At 47.5% G+C, this 14,804-nt stretch overlaps 1 protein-coding gene across 2 annotated transcripts in view; it reads left to right on the plus strand.

Moving 5' to 3' along the window:
• The window catches only part of SGMS1 (sphingomyelin synthase 1), a 96,035-nt gene that overhangs the window by 23,241 nt on the left and 57,990 nt on the right, over nucleotides 1-14,804 (plus strand). The window contains exon 3 of one of the 2 annotated variants that reach the window (XM_058810448.1): nucleotides 6,161-6,276. The exons of the other annotated variant lie outside the window; for it this stretch is intronic. The gene's annotated coding sequence lies outside the window, so the exon portion shown is untranslated. The remainder of the gene's footprint in view (nucleotides 1-6,160; nucleotides 6,277-14,804) is intronic. 2 annotated transcript variants of the gene reach the window in all.

Here is a 14,804-nt window from a genome sequence, read left to right on the forward strand (position 1 = left end):
ATTTACACTTTTTATTTGTACCAATATTTAAATTTAAAGGGACTTCCTGTAGCTGGGGCTTTCACAGACCTTTCACCCTTGCTGGGGAACAATTTCTATAAACAGGTTTTTCAATATGAATTGCAGGAACAGGTTGGGTTATGTTGTGTGAGGAAAACATAAATTCCCTAATGAGATGTGGTCTCTGCAGGCTGTAAATGCTCTGTCTCTGTGCTCTGCCCACCCTCCTTTTGGGATGTGCAGGGATCCATTTATGCTCTGTCTCTCTGCTCTGCCCACCCTCCTTTTGGGATGTGCAGGGATCCATTTATGCTCTGTCTCTGTGCTCTGCCCACCCTCCTTTTGGGATGTGCAGGGATCCATTTATGCTCTGTCTCTCTGCTCTGCCCACCCTCCTTTTGGGATCTGCGGGGAAGCCCCAGGAGCCATCCTGGTCTCTCTCCTCCTTCCCAGACCATCACACCCCTGCTCTGCAGGAGTCCTGTTCCACTTAGGGAAGTCTCATCCTCCTAGGGATTGTTCTGGTGCTAAAAACTTGGAAATCTTGGAAATCTGATCCTTGAGGACCTCTTTTTCTGAAGGAATTCTTGTGATTTCTGTCTTTGCAATGGCTGAATCTCAGCTCTTACCTGTTAGAAGGTGGGATATGTCTGAGGTGCTGATGTTTCAAGGCACTTGCAGAGTGGGAAGAGCTAAATTCAAACTGCTGTGGCTCATTTCTGAATCAGTGGATAGCTTGACAGGCTTTTGGCTGTGAAGTGATGGGTTTAATTACAGTGGGAATTCTAACTTTATCTGCAGGTCAAGGTGAACCATTCCTGTCTCCATCTCTTTAGCAGGAGCATGGAGACCAAGCTTGTCGTGGAGTCCTCAGCTCTCATCCCATCCTCCTGCAAAACCAGAATAGGTACAGTCACAGGAAAGTGGTTCATGAGATGCCAAACACCAGTTTGATTGGTAAAATAAAGCTGTAGAATAAGCAATGTGAGGTGGTTCTTGTTGGTGATGGACAACAGGAAACTTTCTGATGTCATTACAGTCCATAATTCTGGTCATTCCCTGAATTCCCTATCCCTAACATGTCTAAATGATCAGATTCTGGATTTTTATCTTGGGTCTGGCTGTGCACATCCTGACAAGGCCTCAACAGTGAGCACTTGCACTGTGTTTTGTGTTATTAATGTATTCTGACCTAGCCATAACTTGCTTTCTTATCATTAACCAATCTTTCCTTTTCCCTTCAAAGTATTTTTGGGTGAATCTGGGGAATTCTGAGCATCTCACCCTTTGGGGACAGTTGAAAATATCAATCAGTGTGTGTACCAAGTCACTTCTCACTGTCCAGGCATCCATGTGGGGCTGAGATTTCCTTGGCTCCCTAAGGGGTGGGAAGGGTCATAGCAGCACTGGGGCCAGGTTTGTGGGGAGGAATGTGCCATGGAAGGTGTTTTTTGGAAGGATGAGCAACAATAAGGTGGGGGAGGAGGTCTGGGGACAGAAATGATTATTTTGGAAACAGGGAAAGAGTCTCCTGCTGCAGAGGTCGGGTGTATTCAGGTCACCATGATACTGCAAGAACTAAGAAAAAAAATAATCCCATGAGCAAATCCTCCTAATTCACATAATTATGTTGTTGTTGATTGCAGTAATAATTTTTTTTTTTTACTTTTTGGGACACTAGGAATGAGTTTGCATCGTGCTGGCAGGTCTCCTAGCAGCTTTCCATGCCCAAAAGATGGAAGGGATGTTTCTGGGCTGCCTCCCTGAGTTCATCACTGCACTATTTAGTGGTTCCCTAGTGCAGATCTGTCTACTTAAACCAAATGAGGATCATTCCTTCCCTTTCACATTGCTATTAGCTGGATGATTTTATTGTCTCTGCAGGAAGAGAGCACAGACAAGCAACTGTAGATTAGGAACAATTTGCAAAATAGTTCCCTGATTAGCACGCCTGTGGAGATGTTTTTCTGTCTAAGGTCTGCACCACAAATTTTACTGGCTCCCTACACTCAAAGAATTAACTGTGAGCAGGATTAAAATGACATCTTAGACATCAGCTAAACGTCCTCTCAAAATCCCTTACGTTGTCTTTAAATCAATTAATTTGATTTCTTCAATCCACAAGCAAACTGGGTTGTGAACTTATATGAGTGATCTATTTAGGCTGAATTTCTCCAGAGTATTTTAAAGAGCACTTCAGTGAAATGGTGCAAAAAAAAAGCAGTGAAATATGGAAATACTCTGTGCCAGGCTGCTCTAGTCATGGGGGTGCCTTCTCCGAGCAGCTTTCTTCAGCCCTCACAGACATTCCTGATCCCTGCTGGTTAAATGGAATAATAACATAAAACAAGAGCCTGCTCTTGCTCTTTTTCCCACAGTGCTGCTTGTGTGGATGTGGGAAGTAAAAGACACAGGAGAATCCTCAGCTCCAAAGCTTTGCTGATGAGCAGCACAAGGAGTTCTGTAAAGTCTACAAAAGTGGCCCTCAGCACTCAGATGTGGCCACTTAATTCTCCTAAATCCTGGTTTGGCTGTAATTCCACATGGATAATAAGGATGGTGGCATTCACCTGGGGAAGATTGGAATATTAATGAGAATCCTGAAGCTCTCCACTGGCTGTGACATCTCCAGGTGCATCAGTCAGAGATGGAGCTCCCACTCTGAGCCTGCTGCAGGCTCTGCTGGGGACACTGTGCTGGAAAATGGGGAATCTTCTGGGAATAAGGCAGCAGAGCTCTGCAGGTGTCTGGGTCCTGTTGCCTGGTGGTTCTGAGCTCTGCTGTGACACAGAGAATGAGGCTGCTGCTAATTTCACTCATTAATGCTCACAGCACCAAAACCTCCTACATTTCTTCTCGGCTGGTGCTCCTGCATAAAAAAAATGCCACAGCATTGCTGTCAGAGCAAGGGGTGGCGCAGCCAGAGCTGAGCATGGTCATGTTAGATGCAGAAGTTCACAGAATCTCTGGGTTGGGTTGGAAGAGACCTCCAAGATCATTGAGTCCAACCCAGCCCCAACACCCCAACTAAACCCTGGCACCCAGTGCCACGTCCAGGCTGGTTTTAAACACATCCAGGAATAAAGTTCTGCCATTCCAGAACTTTATCACCCTTTCTGTAAATAGCATTGGGCAGGATGCTTTTCCAGCCTAAATAATTCTGATTCTGTGGCACAGAATTGTCATTTATGTGCAGATATTCCCCAGCTCAGCATCACTTAGCAACTCCAGGAGCTGCACTGTTTCCACAGGGATACTGAGTTTAGGGAAACGGGGCCCTGAACCTTCTGCAAGCAGAAGGGTGTCCCTCAGGGGAGGGAGGGGTTTGGCTCATTGATTTGGGGAAGACAGCCCTTGTGTTTTCTGGAAAGTGTATCAGCAATGTAGAGTTGGGCAGTGCTGTGTGTGAGCTCTAATCAAACCTTGCCAGGCAGTCCTGCTGCCAGCATTGCTGCCAGTACCCAAACTGTCACTGTGCATTCTCCTCCTGTCCCTTCAGCAGCCCAGAAATCATTGTGGATGTGGCAGGAGACGTGTCCTTGCAGGGAGAGCAGAGGGAGAGGCTGCAGCTGTGAGGGAGCAGCTCGGGGTTCTCCCAGCAAATGCTGCTGATTCACAGCTTGCTCATCAAAAATGTGTGTGTGTCTGAGCACCACTCTGGGATCCATGAGAGCTGTCATGGCTGGGAGAGGGGCCAGGCAGGGTGTGGAGTTTCCTCCTGGGCTGGCTTTGGGGGCTCAGCAACTCTGCAGATAAGGGAGTGTGATAAGGCTGGGAGGGCTGCTCTGGTGAGATAATGGCCAGTTACCCATGGAAACATTCCTGGTGTGGCTGACACCTCTCATGGTCCTACAGCAGGCAGGCCAGGAGGCTGGAAAGGCTTTCTCTGGCTTTCCCATGGCTCTCTCCAAACAGACAAAACATGTTTGACTCCCAGCTTGTAGCACAGAAAAATCTTCTGGGATGGTGACACCTCTCATGATCCTACAGCAAGCAGGGCAAGGGCAAGAGGCTGGCAAGGCTTTCCCTGGATTTTCCATGGCTCTGTCCCTGGCTTTTCCATGGCTCTGTCCCTGCCTTTTCCATGGCTCTCTCCAGATGGACAAAAGCTGTTTGATTTCCAGCCTGTGGCACAGAAGAATCTTCTGGGATGGTGACACCTCTCATAATCCTACAGCAGGCAGGGCAGGAGGCTGGCAAGGCTTTCCCTGGCTTTTCCATGGCTCTGTCCCTGGCTTTTCCATGGCTCTGTCCCTGCCTTTTCCATGGCTCTCTCTAGATGGACAAAAGCTGTTTGATTTCCAGCCTGTGGCACAGAAGAATCTTCTGGCATGGTGACACTTCTCATGGTCCTACAGCAGGCAGGGCAAGGGCAAGAGGCTGGCAAGGCTTTCCCTGGCTTTTCCATGGCTCTGTCCCTGGCTTTTCCATGGTTCTGTCCCTGCCTTTTCCATGGCTCTGTCCCTGGCTTTTCCATGGTTCTGTCCATGCCTTTTCCATGGTTCTGTCCCTGCCTTTTTCATGGCTCTGTCCCTGTATTTTCCATGGCTCTCTCCAGATGGACAAAAGCTGTTTGATTTCCAGCCTGTGGCGCAGAAGAATCTTCTGGGATGGATGACACCTCTCATGGTCCTACAGCAGGCAGGGCAGGAGCTGGCAAGGCTTTTCCATGGCTCTGTTTGTGTGCCTGGTGTCCCCATCCCTGCAGCACTCACTGAAGGTGAGGCAGTGTGAAAACTCCAAAGCAAATTTCCAAGCAATCCTAAATGCAGCTAAAAAGGAGTCTCAAGAAATTAGAATTACCAGGCTTCCATCTGGCAGACAGCTCCTTGGGTTTGGTGCTGCTTCAACAAGCAGAATTTGATTTATTTATCCCCCCCTTCTTCCCCAACTTGTGTTTGAGTGGAAATGTATCAATTGCACTAAGAAACGTGAATGGAGCAGGGAGACTTCTGCTTTTGCTTTATCTAAGAGTGAAAGCTGAGTTGGAGGAGCCCTGTGCAGCACAGGGCGGGTTCTATTCCAGATCTCCACCCTGGTTTTGTCTCCCTTGGAGGCTGGAGGGATGGGATGAAGTGTGGCTTTGCTTCCCAGGGCAGGATGAGTGGTCTGTGTGCTGCTGCTGGCCACAGGGATGGGGACAAACCCGGTCCCTGGTGCTGCCACCTGAGGATTTTGGCCATGAGCATTTTGAGTTTGCTTCTCTTTGCTTCTTCCCCTCTCTCCTCAATGATTCTGGTTATTTTGGAGACTATCAGGAAAGGCTTCCAGCCTTCCTCCTTTGCTCCAGAGTCACTTGAGCAGCTCCCTTCAGAGCAAACATTGAGGTTAATTTCTTTACTTGGGGCTCCACGTGGCAGTGTGTATCCCATGAGTTCTCTGGATTGCTCCTGTAGTTAAGAAAAGGTGCTCTGGGTGTAGCAGGGTGGTCAGCAGTGGGAAACCCAGGTTGTTCTGGGAGTGGTGGTCTTCTCCTGTAGTAATTCCATATCCTCTGAACAGAGAGAGACATGGTTCTCCCAGGAAAATCATGGCTAGCTGTGTAGAAGCTGTGGGAAACTTAGAGGAAAGAATTCAAACAATAATTATCTCTCTTTCTATGACCATTGTTTATAGATATGGTTCTCCAGCTATTCATAGTTCACCAAGACTGTGAGAGAAGTTCCTAAAAGCCTATCAGGTCTTAGGTGCACAATTGTTTCTATAAGAACTGTGGATTTCTAATAATAAGGTGGCTTTTCATGCCTTCTGAGGATGGAGAGTCTGTATCACTCTTGGCTGTACCCCTTTGGTGATACCCTCCAAACCTCATCTAGGCCTGCTTGGACACAAGGATATTCTCTCTTTCTGAGTCCTGTGGGAAATACTATTTTTAAAAAGTAGCTGCTCTATCCCTGGAGGTGTCCAAGGCCAGGTTGGTGGAATTTGGAGCCACCTGGGACAGAGGAAGGTGTCCCTGCCATGGCAGGAGTGGAATGAGATGAGCTTTGAGGTCCCTCCCAACCCAAACCATTCCACGGCTTCCCTGTATATCCAAACTCCTGTTAGACCTTGAGGTCATCTTCACACTGAAACACCTCCTGATGCTCTAATGAAGGCTTGCTGTTAGCTCCACCTCTTCAATGTCCTTATTTTTATTTGTTTGCTGTTTTGTTCACAGTGACTCTCATGACTCTGTGAGAAGCTGCCAGCAGCAAGTCTGAGCTTCCACTCTCCTGTTCCAAATGAGTTTCTGAGCTGATGCATCCAGTGCTCTGGCTAGAAAAGCAGTTTCAGGTAGGTCAGGGCATCTTGCGTTTTGCATTTTCAAGTGTGTTCACCTTGTTTACTGTGACCTGAGTTGGGGCAAGTTCTTGTTATGGACATTTTGGATATTTGACAAACTGTCTAACTCCAGTACTAAACTGTAAAATCTTAGGGAAAGAAGCTGAAAGATCCCTTAGATCAATGCCTTCTGCCTGCTTCCAGGGAAGGATGACTAAGAGCAGAACTTGAAGGTGTAGCTTGTGGATAAATGCTCCCAAAATTCTGCTTGTAAGGAAATCTTTGCCCTTCTGGCTGTGGAAAGTGGAATGATAGATTGTGTAGAGAGCCAGAATGAAGGCTGGAATACCTGTGTTCTGTTCCCAGCTTTGGCTTTGGCATGGATAAATGACCCTAAAAGAGAGAATAAACAGGGTGTATGCCCTTTATTGCTGCTTGTAGTTGTGTTTTTGTCTTTCAGTAATCCTTTGAAGCTGCGTGAGGATTTGCTGAAAGGCATCTCATAAGATTTGTCATGGTTTTGTTGGGTTTGATCCGTGCTGGAAAGCTCCATGACTGACTGAAGAGGTAGAGGGGAGGTGTAGTGAGAATCAGAAAATAAAAGGGGAGTTTTGGGTGTACAGATTCTGAGGAAGAGTGTTCTGAAAGCTGATATTTGTTTGTGTGCAGCCCCAGTGTCCAGCACCTTGAGTGAACCAAGTCTCTAATGCCTCCCATTCCTGGTTGGGAAACCTTTTCCCTTTTTCCTGAGAATGTTCTGGAATATTAGTGAGCCTTAACTGGCTGATTGTGAGAGGCTGTGGTGGGAGACAGAGCAGAAAAGCATCTTTCAGTTGTGGTTCTTCCTAATCCAGCTGGATTCTCCCTGAGCATGTTTGTCTTTGGAAAATTTGGGGTTTGCCCCTCTCCAGTGGCTGTCCCAATTCTGCATCTCTCTGCATCTCAAAGGCTGCATAATTCAGATGTTCAGTGCCTTTTCCACAGAATCTGTAAGAAATACCACCAGAAATCCTGAGAAAAATGCTGTGACTAAACACCAAGTCTGCTGAAATAGAGGGAAATGATATTTTTGTGTGTCACAGGTCAGGTGAATGATGAGCAGGTTTTTTGCACTTGTTGCTCTCTGAAAGCTGCCTCTGTGTCAGTGTTCTGGACAAACTGTAATAATACCAAGGCTTGGTTTACAGCACTTGTGAAAAATTCCTGCTTTCCCCACCCTTCCTCAAGTACATCAGTGCTGGGAGCAGGAGATACTTTGAGCAGACACCTGAATCTCCTGTCACTGCATTGATTCAGCTCCTGTTTACTCTGCATCCAATACACAGCAGTGATGAATAATGCAGGCATCTATTACTTAAAGTTTAATGCAGCTTTAATCAGGCTTGGACATCAAGAGGTGCAGAGGAGGCTGCTCTGCTCTGTGCTGAAGGGAAAAGATTCAATCCACGTGTGGCTGGGTCTGTGTTATTGGGTTGTTCCTTTGCCCAGGGCTGTCACTGTCCCCTGGGCTGGCCCTGCTGAGGGACCTCCAGGGCTGTGTCCAGTTCTGGTCCCCAATGCAGGAAGGACATGGAGGGGCTGGAGCGTGTCCAGGGCAGGGAATGGAGCCCCAGGAGGGGCTGAGGGAGCTGGCAAGGGGCTGAGCCTGGAGCAAAGGAGGCTCAGGGGGCCCTTGTGGCTCTGCACAACTCCCTGCCAGGAGGGGACAGCCAGGGGGGGTCGGGCTGTGCTGCCAGGGAACAGGGACAGGACAAGGGGAAAGGGCCTCAGGCTGGGCCAGGGGAGGCTCAGCTGGGACAGCAGCAGCAATTTCTGCATGCAAAGGGTGCTCAGGCCTTGGCAGGGGCTGCCCAGGGAGCTTTGCAGTGCCCAGCCCTGCAGGTGTCCCAGGCAGGGCTGGAGGTGGCACTCAGTGCTCTGGGCTGGGCACAAGGTGGGCACTGGGCACAGCTGGGGCTCCAGGGACTGGCAGGGATTTTCCAGCCTCAATAATTGTGTGATTCTGTGGCACAGCTCAGCATTGATGTGCAGATACTCACTTGCAGCTGCCTTGGTGTCTGTGACCTCTGGTTTTTGCTGTGTTTATCTCAATCTGTGATAGCCCAGGTTCTGTATTTGTGGGGTCAGAGAGCATGTGGATGACTCTGCTGTAATCAGGGATCTCACAGTGGCATTTTAAGGCACTGCTGTCTCTTCAATGGCTTTTTTTTTTCTTCTTGGTACGAGTATTATTTTTTTAAACAAAGGAAAAATATCCCTTTCATCAATTGTTCCCTTTGCAGAAGTTGAGCCTTAAAATAATCCAGGAAGCCTTTTGTTATATAAATATACTCATCCTCCAGCTTGGCACTGAATGTGCTTGACAGAGCTGCTTGCTGAATTCTGTTTTAAACTTGAATTTCAGTGGCTGTGAAGGAGAAACCCTGGGCTCAGAGAGCAAAGCAAACACAGCTTGCTGTGTAATCACAGGGTAACAGGGACTATTTAGAGCAGTGGAAAGCAGGGGTTTGTGCCTGGAACTGTTTCTGTGTCTCAGTGATTTTTGTTTCAGCTTGTTACGGCCAGGTATGCCCATACCTACCAAATTTAGCTCCATGGGAAGGGAGCATATGTGCAGTCTTTTGAAAATACTCCTGTTTAAGTTGTTTGCTCAGGAATAGAATTGTGTGTGAATACAGCAAGGGTTGGAATGGTTAACAGTAAATTCCAGTGCAGAGCACTCAGTGGTGAGATCTCCCAGTTAAGTGGGCAACAGGTGACAAAAAAATTCCCAGAAACTCAAAAATCCATCAGCCACAAAAACTCACCAACCTGTGGATTTCAAATAATCTTTGTCAGAAGTGGTGGCTGTTTCCTGGGTGTGCACATGAAAGCACCTTGAGGGGAATTTATGAATCATGTGGAGTTTTCTGTGTCCTCTGCAGGTCACACTTTGATTGTGACATTGGCATTTTTAAGTCACACCTTTGGTTTGTTTTGCTACAAGCCTGAGCTTGAAGCTGCTGCTGACTGAGGAAATTGGACTCAGTGTTCTTGGAGATCTTTTCCAACCTAAATGTTTGATGATTCCTCCCAACTTCTCACAGAATCACTGGGCTGGGAGAGACCTTCGAGAGCATCAAATCCAGCCCAGCCCCAACACCTCAACTAAACCCTGGTGCCACATCCAGTCTGTTTTTAAACACATCCAGGGATGGTGACACCACCTCCCCAGGCAGGTCATTACAATATTTTATCACTCTTTCTGTGAAAAACTTCTTCCTAATATCCAACCTATATTTTCCCCGACACAGCTTGAGATGCATTCATCAGAACTATCCCAGAGAATTGGGGATGTTCAGAGGGTGTTGCAGGATGTGCCTGGGTGGTTTTGGTCCAAACAGGGACAGATTCCACCATCCCAGCCTGGAGGTTGCTCCAGGCCCCATCCAGCCTGGCCTTGGACACTTCCAGGGATGGAGCATCCCCAGCCTTCCAGGCAATTACATCTTTGCAAAACTAAAGGTTTAATGGAATTTTGGAGCAGAGATTTTATATACCCTGTGTTTAATTTGTTGGATCCATCAAGTTGGGTTTTGGTAGATTTTTTAGCTGCTTTATTCAGTGGCTTGGCTTGTTCTGGGTGCTGTAGATAATTTCCTTCTTGTCTCCTAATTTATTTGCCTTCAGACATGTAGCTGCTGCCGTGTGTTTCCAGGAAAATGGCAAGGATGTGCCAGCAGGAAATGGCTGCAGTTAATGAAAATGGGTTGTACTTGCTGATGATGAATCCTTCATCCAAAGAGGGAACGTTCCCTCTCCAGCTTTGTGGCCTGAATTAGCATCTGACTGTTCCTTTGTCCTGGGGCTGCCTCTGAATGACTCTGGAACTGATTCATGGCTTAGGGCCCCCAGTAATGGGATTTCCTGAGAGGGTGTGTCACCAGTTCTTGCACAGGTTCAAAGGGAAAATGGGATTTCCCTCCTGTCTTGTATCCTCTGGACTGGTGCCCCTTGCCTTTGGCTCCCTTTCCTCCCTGCCTCTGCAACCCAGGAGGTTTCAGCTGGGATAAACTGTCCAATTAAGAAGTGACACCCACATTATTTTTACTTTTAACTCAGTAACCAACCACCCATGGCCTGCAGTGCAGACTTTCTTTCCAAGCCATCCCAGCTCCTCATCATCCACCCAAGGCTTGTGGGGACAGGGCCGTGTTCTCCTTGGGTTCAAGAGTGATCACAGATACATTTAGTGCTTTCTGAAAGGCTTTCAAGTGCAGCACTGCTCTTTCTGCAGCTCTTTTTGCTTCCTTTGAAGGCTGAGCAGCACCACTGAACCCGGGGCTGCAGTGCGTGACTGCTCCCTCAGCACGCAGTTAAAACATCAGCTATTACACTGATGTGCAAATGTTATTTTGTGCTGAAGTCATGCTGGAAATAGTTCAAAATGTCTTGTTTATTTGGATTCACGAGGGGCACGCTGTCTCGCTGAGCTCTGATCTTGTTTTGCTCTCTGCTTGCTTTGCAATCAGCAGAGCTGGATTCAAACCACGCTGAGGGACTGAAGGTTCCTCTTGCTCTGAGGGCAGCACCCCTGGGTTTGTGCCTTTTGGGACAGCTGGGGTGTTAATCAGGTGTTTTCCCTCACTCCTTGGATGGGTGGAACAGGTTCTGCTCCTGGGTTGAATTAAACCCTGTGCTCAGGTGAGACCCCACCTGCAGAGCTGGCCCAGCACAGGAGGGACATGGAGAGAGCCCAGGGGAGGCACCAGCATGGGCAGAGGGATGGAGCAGCTCTGCTGGGAGGAAAGGCTGGCACAGCTGGGGGGGCTCACCTGGACAGGAGAAGCTCTGGGGTGACCAAACTGTGGCCTGAAGGAGCTGCAAGAAACACGGAGAGAGATCCTTTAGAAGATGGAGTGACAAGGGGGGATGGCTTCCCACTGCCAGAGGGCAGGGCTGGATGGGATATTGGGAATTAGGAATTGTTCCCTGACAGGGTGGGCAGGCCCTGGCACAGCTGTGGCTGCCCCTGGATCCCTGGCAGTGCCCAAGGCCAGGCTGGACATTTGGAGCATCCTAGCATAGTGGAAGGTGTCCCTGCCCATGACAGGCAGGGAATGGGATGAGCTTTAAGGTCCTTTCTGTGATTGTTTTAAATATCTCTTACTGGATAGGCACTGACTCACTTGGTCATTATCTCAATGACAGATGCACTTGTTTAAAATGACTCCACGGTTTTGCAGTTTTATTGCTCAGCAGATAATGCACTTATTGGGATTCTTGCACAAGATGCTTTCTTTCAGGTCACTCCCTAAATGTTTCTCTCTGTGTTTGCAAGATGCATGGAAATGGAAGGGTTTTTTCTGGCCTGTGCTGTCCCCATTGCCAGGGAGCAGTGCAAGGCTGTCAGCAGCTGTTTGACAGATTTTCATGTACAAAAAGTTACATCTCACATATTTTGCTGTGCAGGGATAAATACACAGCAAAGGGTGGGTGAAATATTTGATCTGAACACACTGAAGGATTTTGTAGTGATGTCTGCTCTGTCACCAGAGTCCTGTGTGACTGTCCCAGCTGTTCAAATGATGTGTGCACCCCTGCTGCATCCAGGCAGGTTTAAATATCCTCCTGTCCAGAGCATTGTGGAGCATCCTCACTGACACATCACTCAATTCCCCAAGCTTTGCTAGGAGTTTCTTGGAAAGCTGGGGAGCTCCCTGAGCTGTGTGTGGCACATCCAGAGGGGCAGGAAGGTGAGGGACAGGCTTTGCACTCAGGCTGTGTCATTATTAGGATATGTTAATGGTGTAGTTCCAGGTGTTTTTTGGGTGCTGGTGCTGATCCAGGTGAGCCGAGGCAGCTCCTTGTGTCTGGTGCTCTGTGCCAGCAGGAGTGCCTTGCTGGGCATTGGTTACCAATAAAAATCCTGCTGCTGCTTCCCAAACTCAGGGGCAGCCCCCAGCTTGCTCTGGATGTTTTGTTACAATTTCCTCACCTGTGTTTTGGTCTCCATGAAGCTTCTCAGGGAAGGCAGCTCAATAGCAAGGCAGTGTCTCCAGCTCTGCAGTTTTGCTGATGTGTTTGAAGTCCCCAGACAGTTGATCAGGCAAACTTGCTGCTAAATGGATGATCTAATTCCCGGTGAATGCTGTGATCACAAGCATTACCCTACATCACAGAAACAATTTGAAAACCAGTGCGTACTCCTCAAGTTGTCAGTTGTCTTTCAGCACCCTCCTTGTGCTCTTTCATCTTGAAATGCTCGTGCTGAAGCTCCAATAAACTCACCTGTCAGCAGCTGCAGGGATGTCTCCTCTGTCTCCAGCTCCTAGCTGTAGCTGGCAGTTTAAAAGCTGTTTACAGAGCACATACAGCAAGGAGCTCTCTTGGAGCTGCTGTTTCTCTAAATGATTTTTCTTACACTCCAGTTATACTCAGCACGAGGTTGTGTTGGTGCATGCTGAGGATTGCTCAAAGCCAGCACAGGAGTTCTGTGCTCAGAACCCCTGAGGACATGGGCAGGGCAGGAAGGTGTCCCTGTGCAGAGGGAAAATGGGATAGAGAGAGGTGACATCCTGGAAAAAGAAGGGGACACAGCACCCACCAGCCTGAAGAGTGGCCCCCAGCAGAAGAATGCTGTTTCACAGCCCACAGATATGTGGTTTGAATTTTGCAAGGGAGAGCTCTTTTGAAACCTGAAATTTATGGACTCATAAAATCATTAGGGCTGGAAAGACCCCTGTGTGCCCAGTGCCCACCTTGTGGCCAGCCCAGAGCACTGAGTGCCACCTCCAGCCCTGCCTGGGACACCTGCAGGGCTGGGCACTGCAAAGCTCCCTGGGCAGCCCCTGCCAAGGCCTGAGCACCCTTTGCATGCAGAAATTGCTGCTGAAATTCCAAGGAATTGATGCCTTGAGAAAGCTGACCTAGAATAAAGAATAAAGCAGGGATTTATTAAAAGGATCTCCTCCATGGATGCACCTTGGGCAGCACAAGAGCTCAGCCAGGGCTGCACCCAAGGTGAACCAGAATGGTCACAAAATGGATGAGTGGTCATGAAATCTCCCACTTGAATAAGTTCTGCTCCATTTGCATATTGGAGTTAATTGTCCAATTCCAGCTTTAGGTTATGGAGTCCCATCCTGCTTGTTTTTCTCTCTCCAGCCCACGTTGTTTGTGCTCTTGGGCTGAGATTTGGATCATTTGTCCTTGGTCCCCAGCTAGAGCAGGAATTGTTTTGTCTCCCTGCTCTGAGCAGAGAGCTCACCATCCCTTAGTGTAAAGCTCAGACCCACACACTAAAGCAGCACAGAATCTGAAAAATATAAAAGCTAAAACCTGAGACATCAGAATATCTAAGAGTCTATTTTTTGTGGACCTGTTTATTCTCTTTCTTCTCAAGGGGGGATCCTAGATGGTCATTTCAGTGAAATGCCTGTTCTCATCCCTCCTTTCTGTTCCAGCATACAGAACTCTGCAGTAGGAATATCTGACAAATTGCCCCAAGGAGCAGCTTTGTTTTTACATCACAGCCTTGCAAAAAGCAACTCTAAAAACTTAGATAAGTGAGCTTAATTTAAAATCTACTTTAAAAAACCAGCAAATTTTTGTTTTGATTCCTTCTGCTTCTTGCTTGTGCAAGAGGCACCATCCTTGTAAAAGTCTTGCTAAATCTGAAGCTCTTCTCTGTTTGTTTACAAAAACTAACCCATTGTTTCCATGTGGATGCACTGGTTGTTAAGTTTTATCTGGAGAATTCTGATACTCAGCCAGGATCTGCTTCTCTGTGGTAATTTGAGGTGGGGTGAAAATGGACACTTCAAAGCAATCCTGTGTTGTCATCCTGTGAGTTTGAGATGTTGAAAACAGTAAAAAAAAAAGATCTGTGTCCCAGCAGGAGTTTGAGGCTACAGCTCTCCCCTGGGTGTACTGTGAATTGCACAGAACTGTGGGCACTGTGCACATGAGAACAGGAAACCCAGGTGTAGGTGCTGCAAGGTCAGTGAGGCTGGAGACCAGCAATTGGTTACTAATAAAAATCCAGGACATTTTCTGTGCACCTCCTTAGGGGTCACTTTGCTGGTGCTGCATGAGGAAATAATAAATGTAGGTGACCTAGGTGTGTGTATATGTATTTATTTGATGTTTTATTACCAAAACCTTCTTCAGCTGAGGGGAGGAAGGCACATGCACAGCCAGGGATGTGGTTAATTCCTTGCTCTGCTGCTGTGGTTTAAAAAAAATTTTGGAAGCCTCTGTTTCAAGATATTGAGAGGTTCCTGCATTTTGCAGGCTCTTTCCTGTCTCTGAAGCCTAATGCTTGTTTTCTGCAACACTGACAGAAAGCAAAAGCATTATTAGTTTTGGGTTTTGTTCTGCTCTTGGGAGGCTTTTTTTCTGAATTGGGAGCTTTTTTCACTGCAAATAGCTGCAAAGCCAAAGTAGTAAATTAATAGATATTATTACTAAAGGAGTGGATAACAGGACAAGCTACTGTAAAAAAATAATTTTAAAAATGACCTTTTTCTCCACGATTCTGCATGTCCTGAATCCTCTAT

Source organism: Ammospiza caudacuta, chromosome 9 (assembly GCF_027887145.1).
Source record: "Ammospiza caudacuta isolate bAmmCau1 chromosome 9, bAmmCau1.pri, whole genome shotgun sequence".
In the NCBI taxonomy this organism is placed as follows: domain Eukaryota; kingdom Metazoa; phylum Chordata; class Aves; order Passeriformes; family Passerellidae; genus Ammospiza; species Ammospiza caudacuta.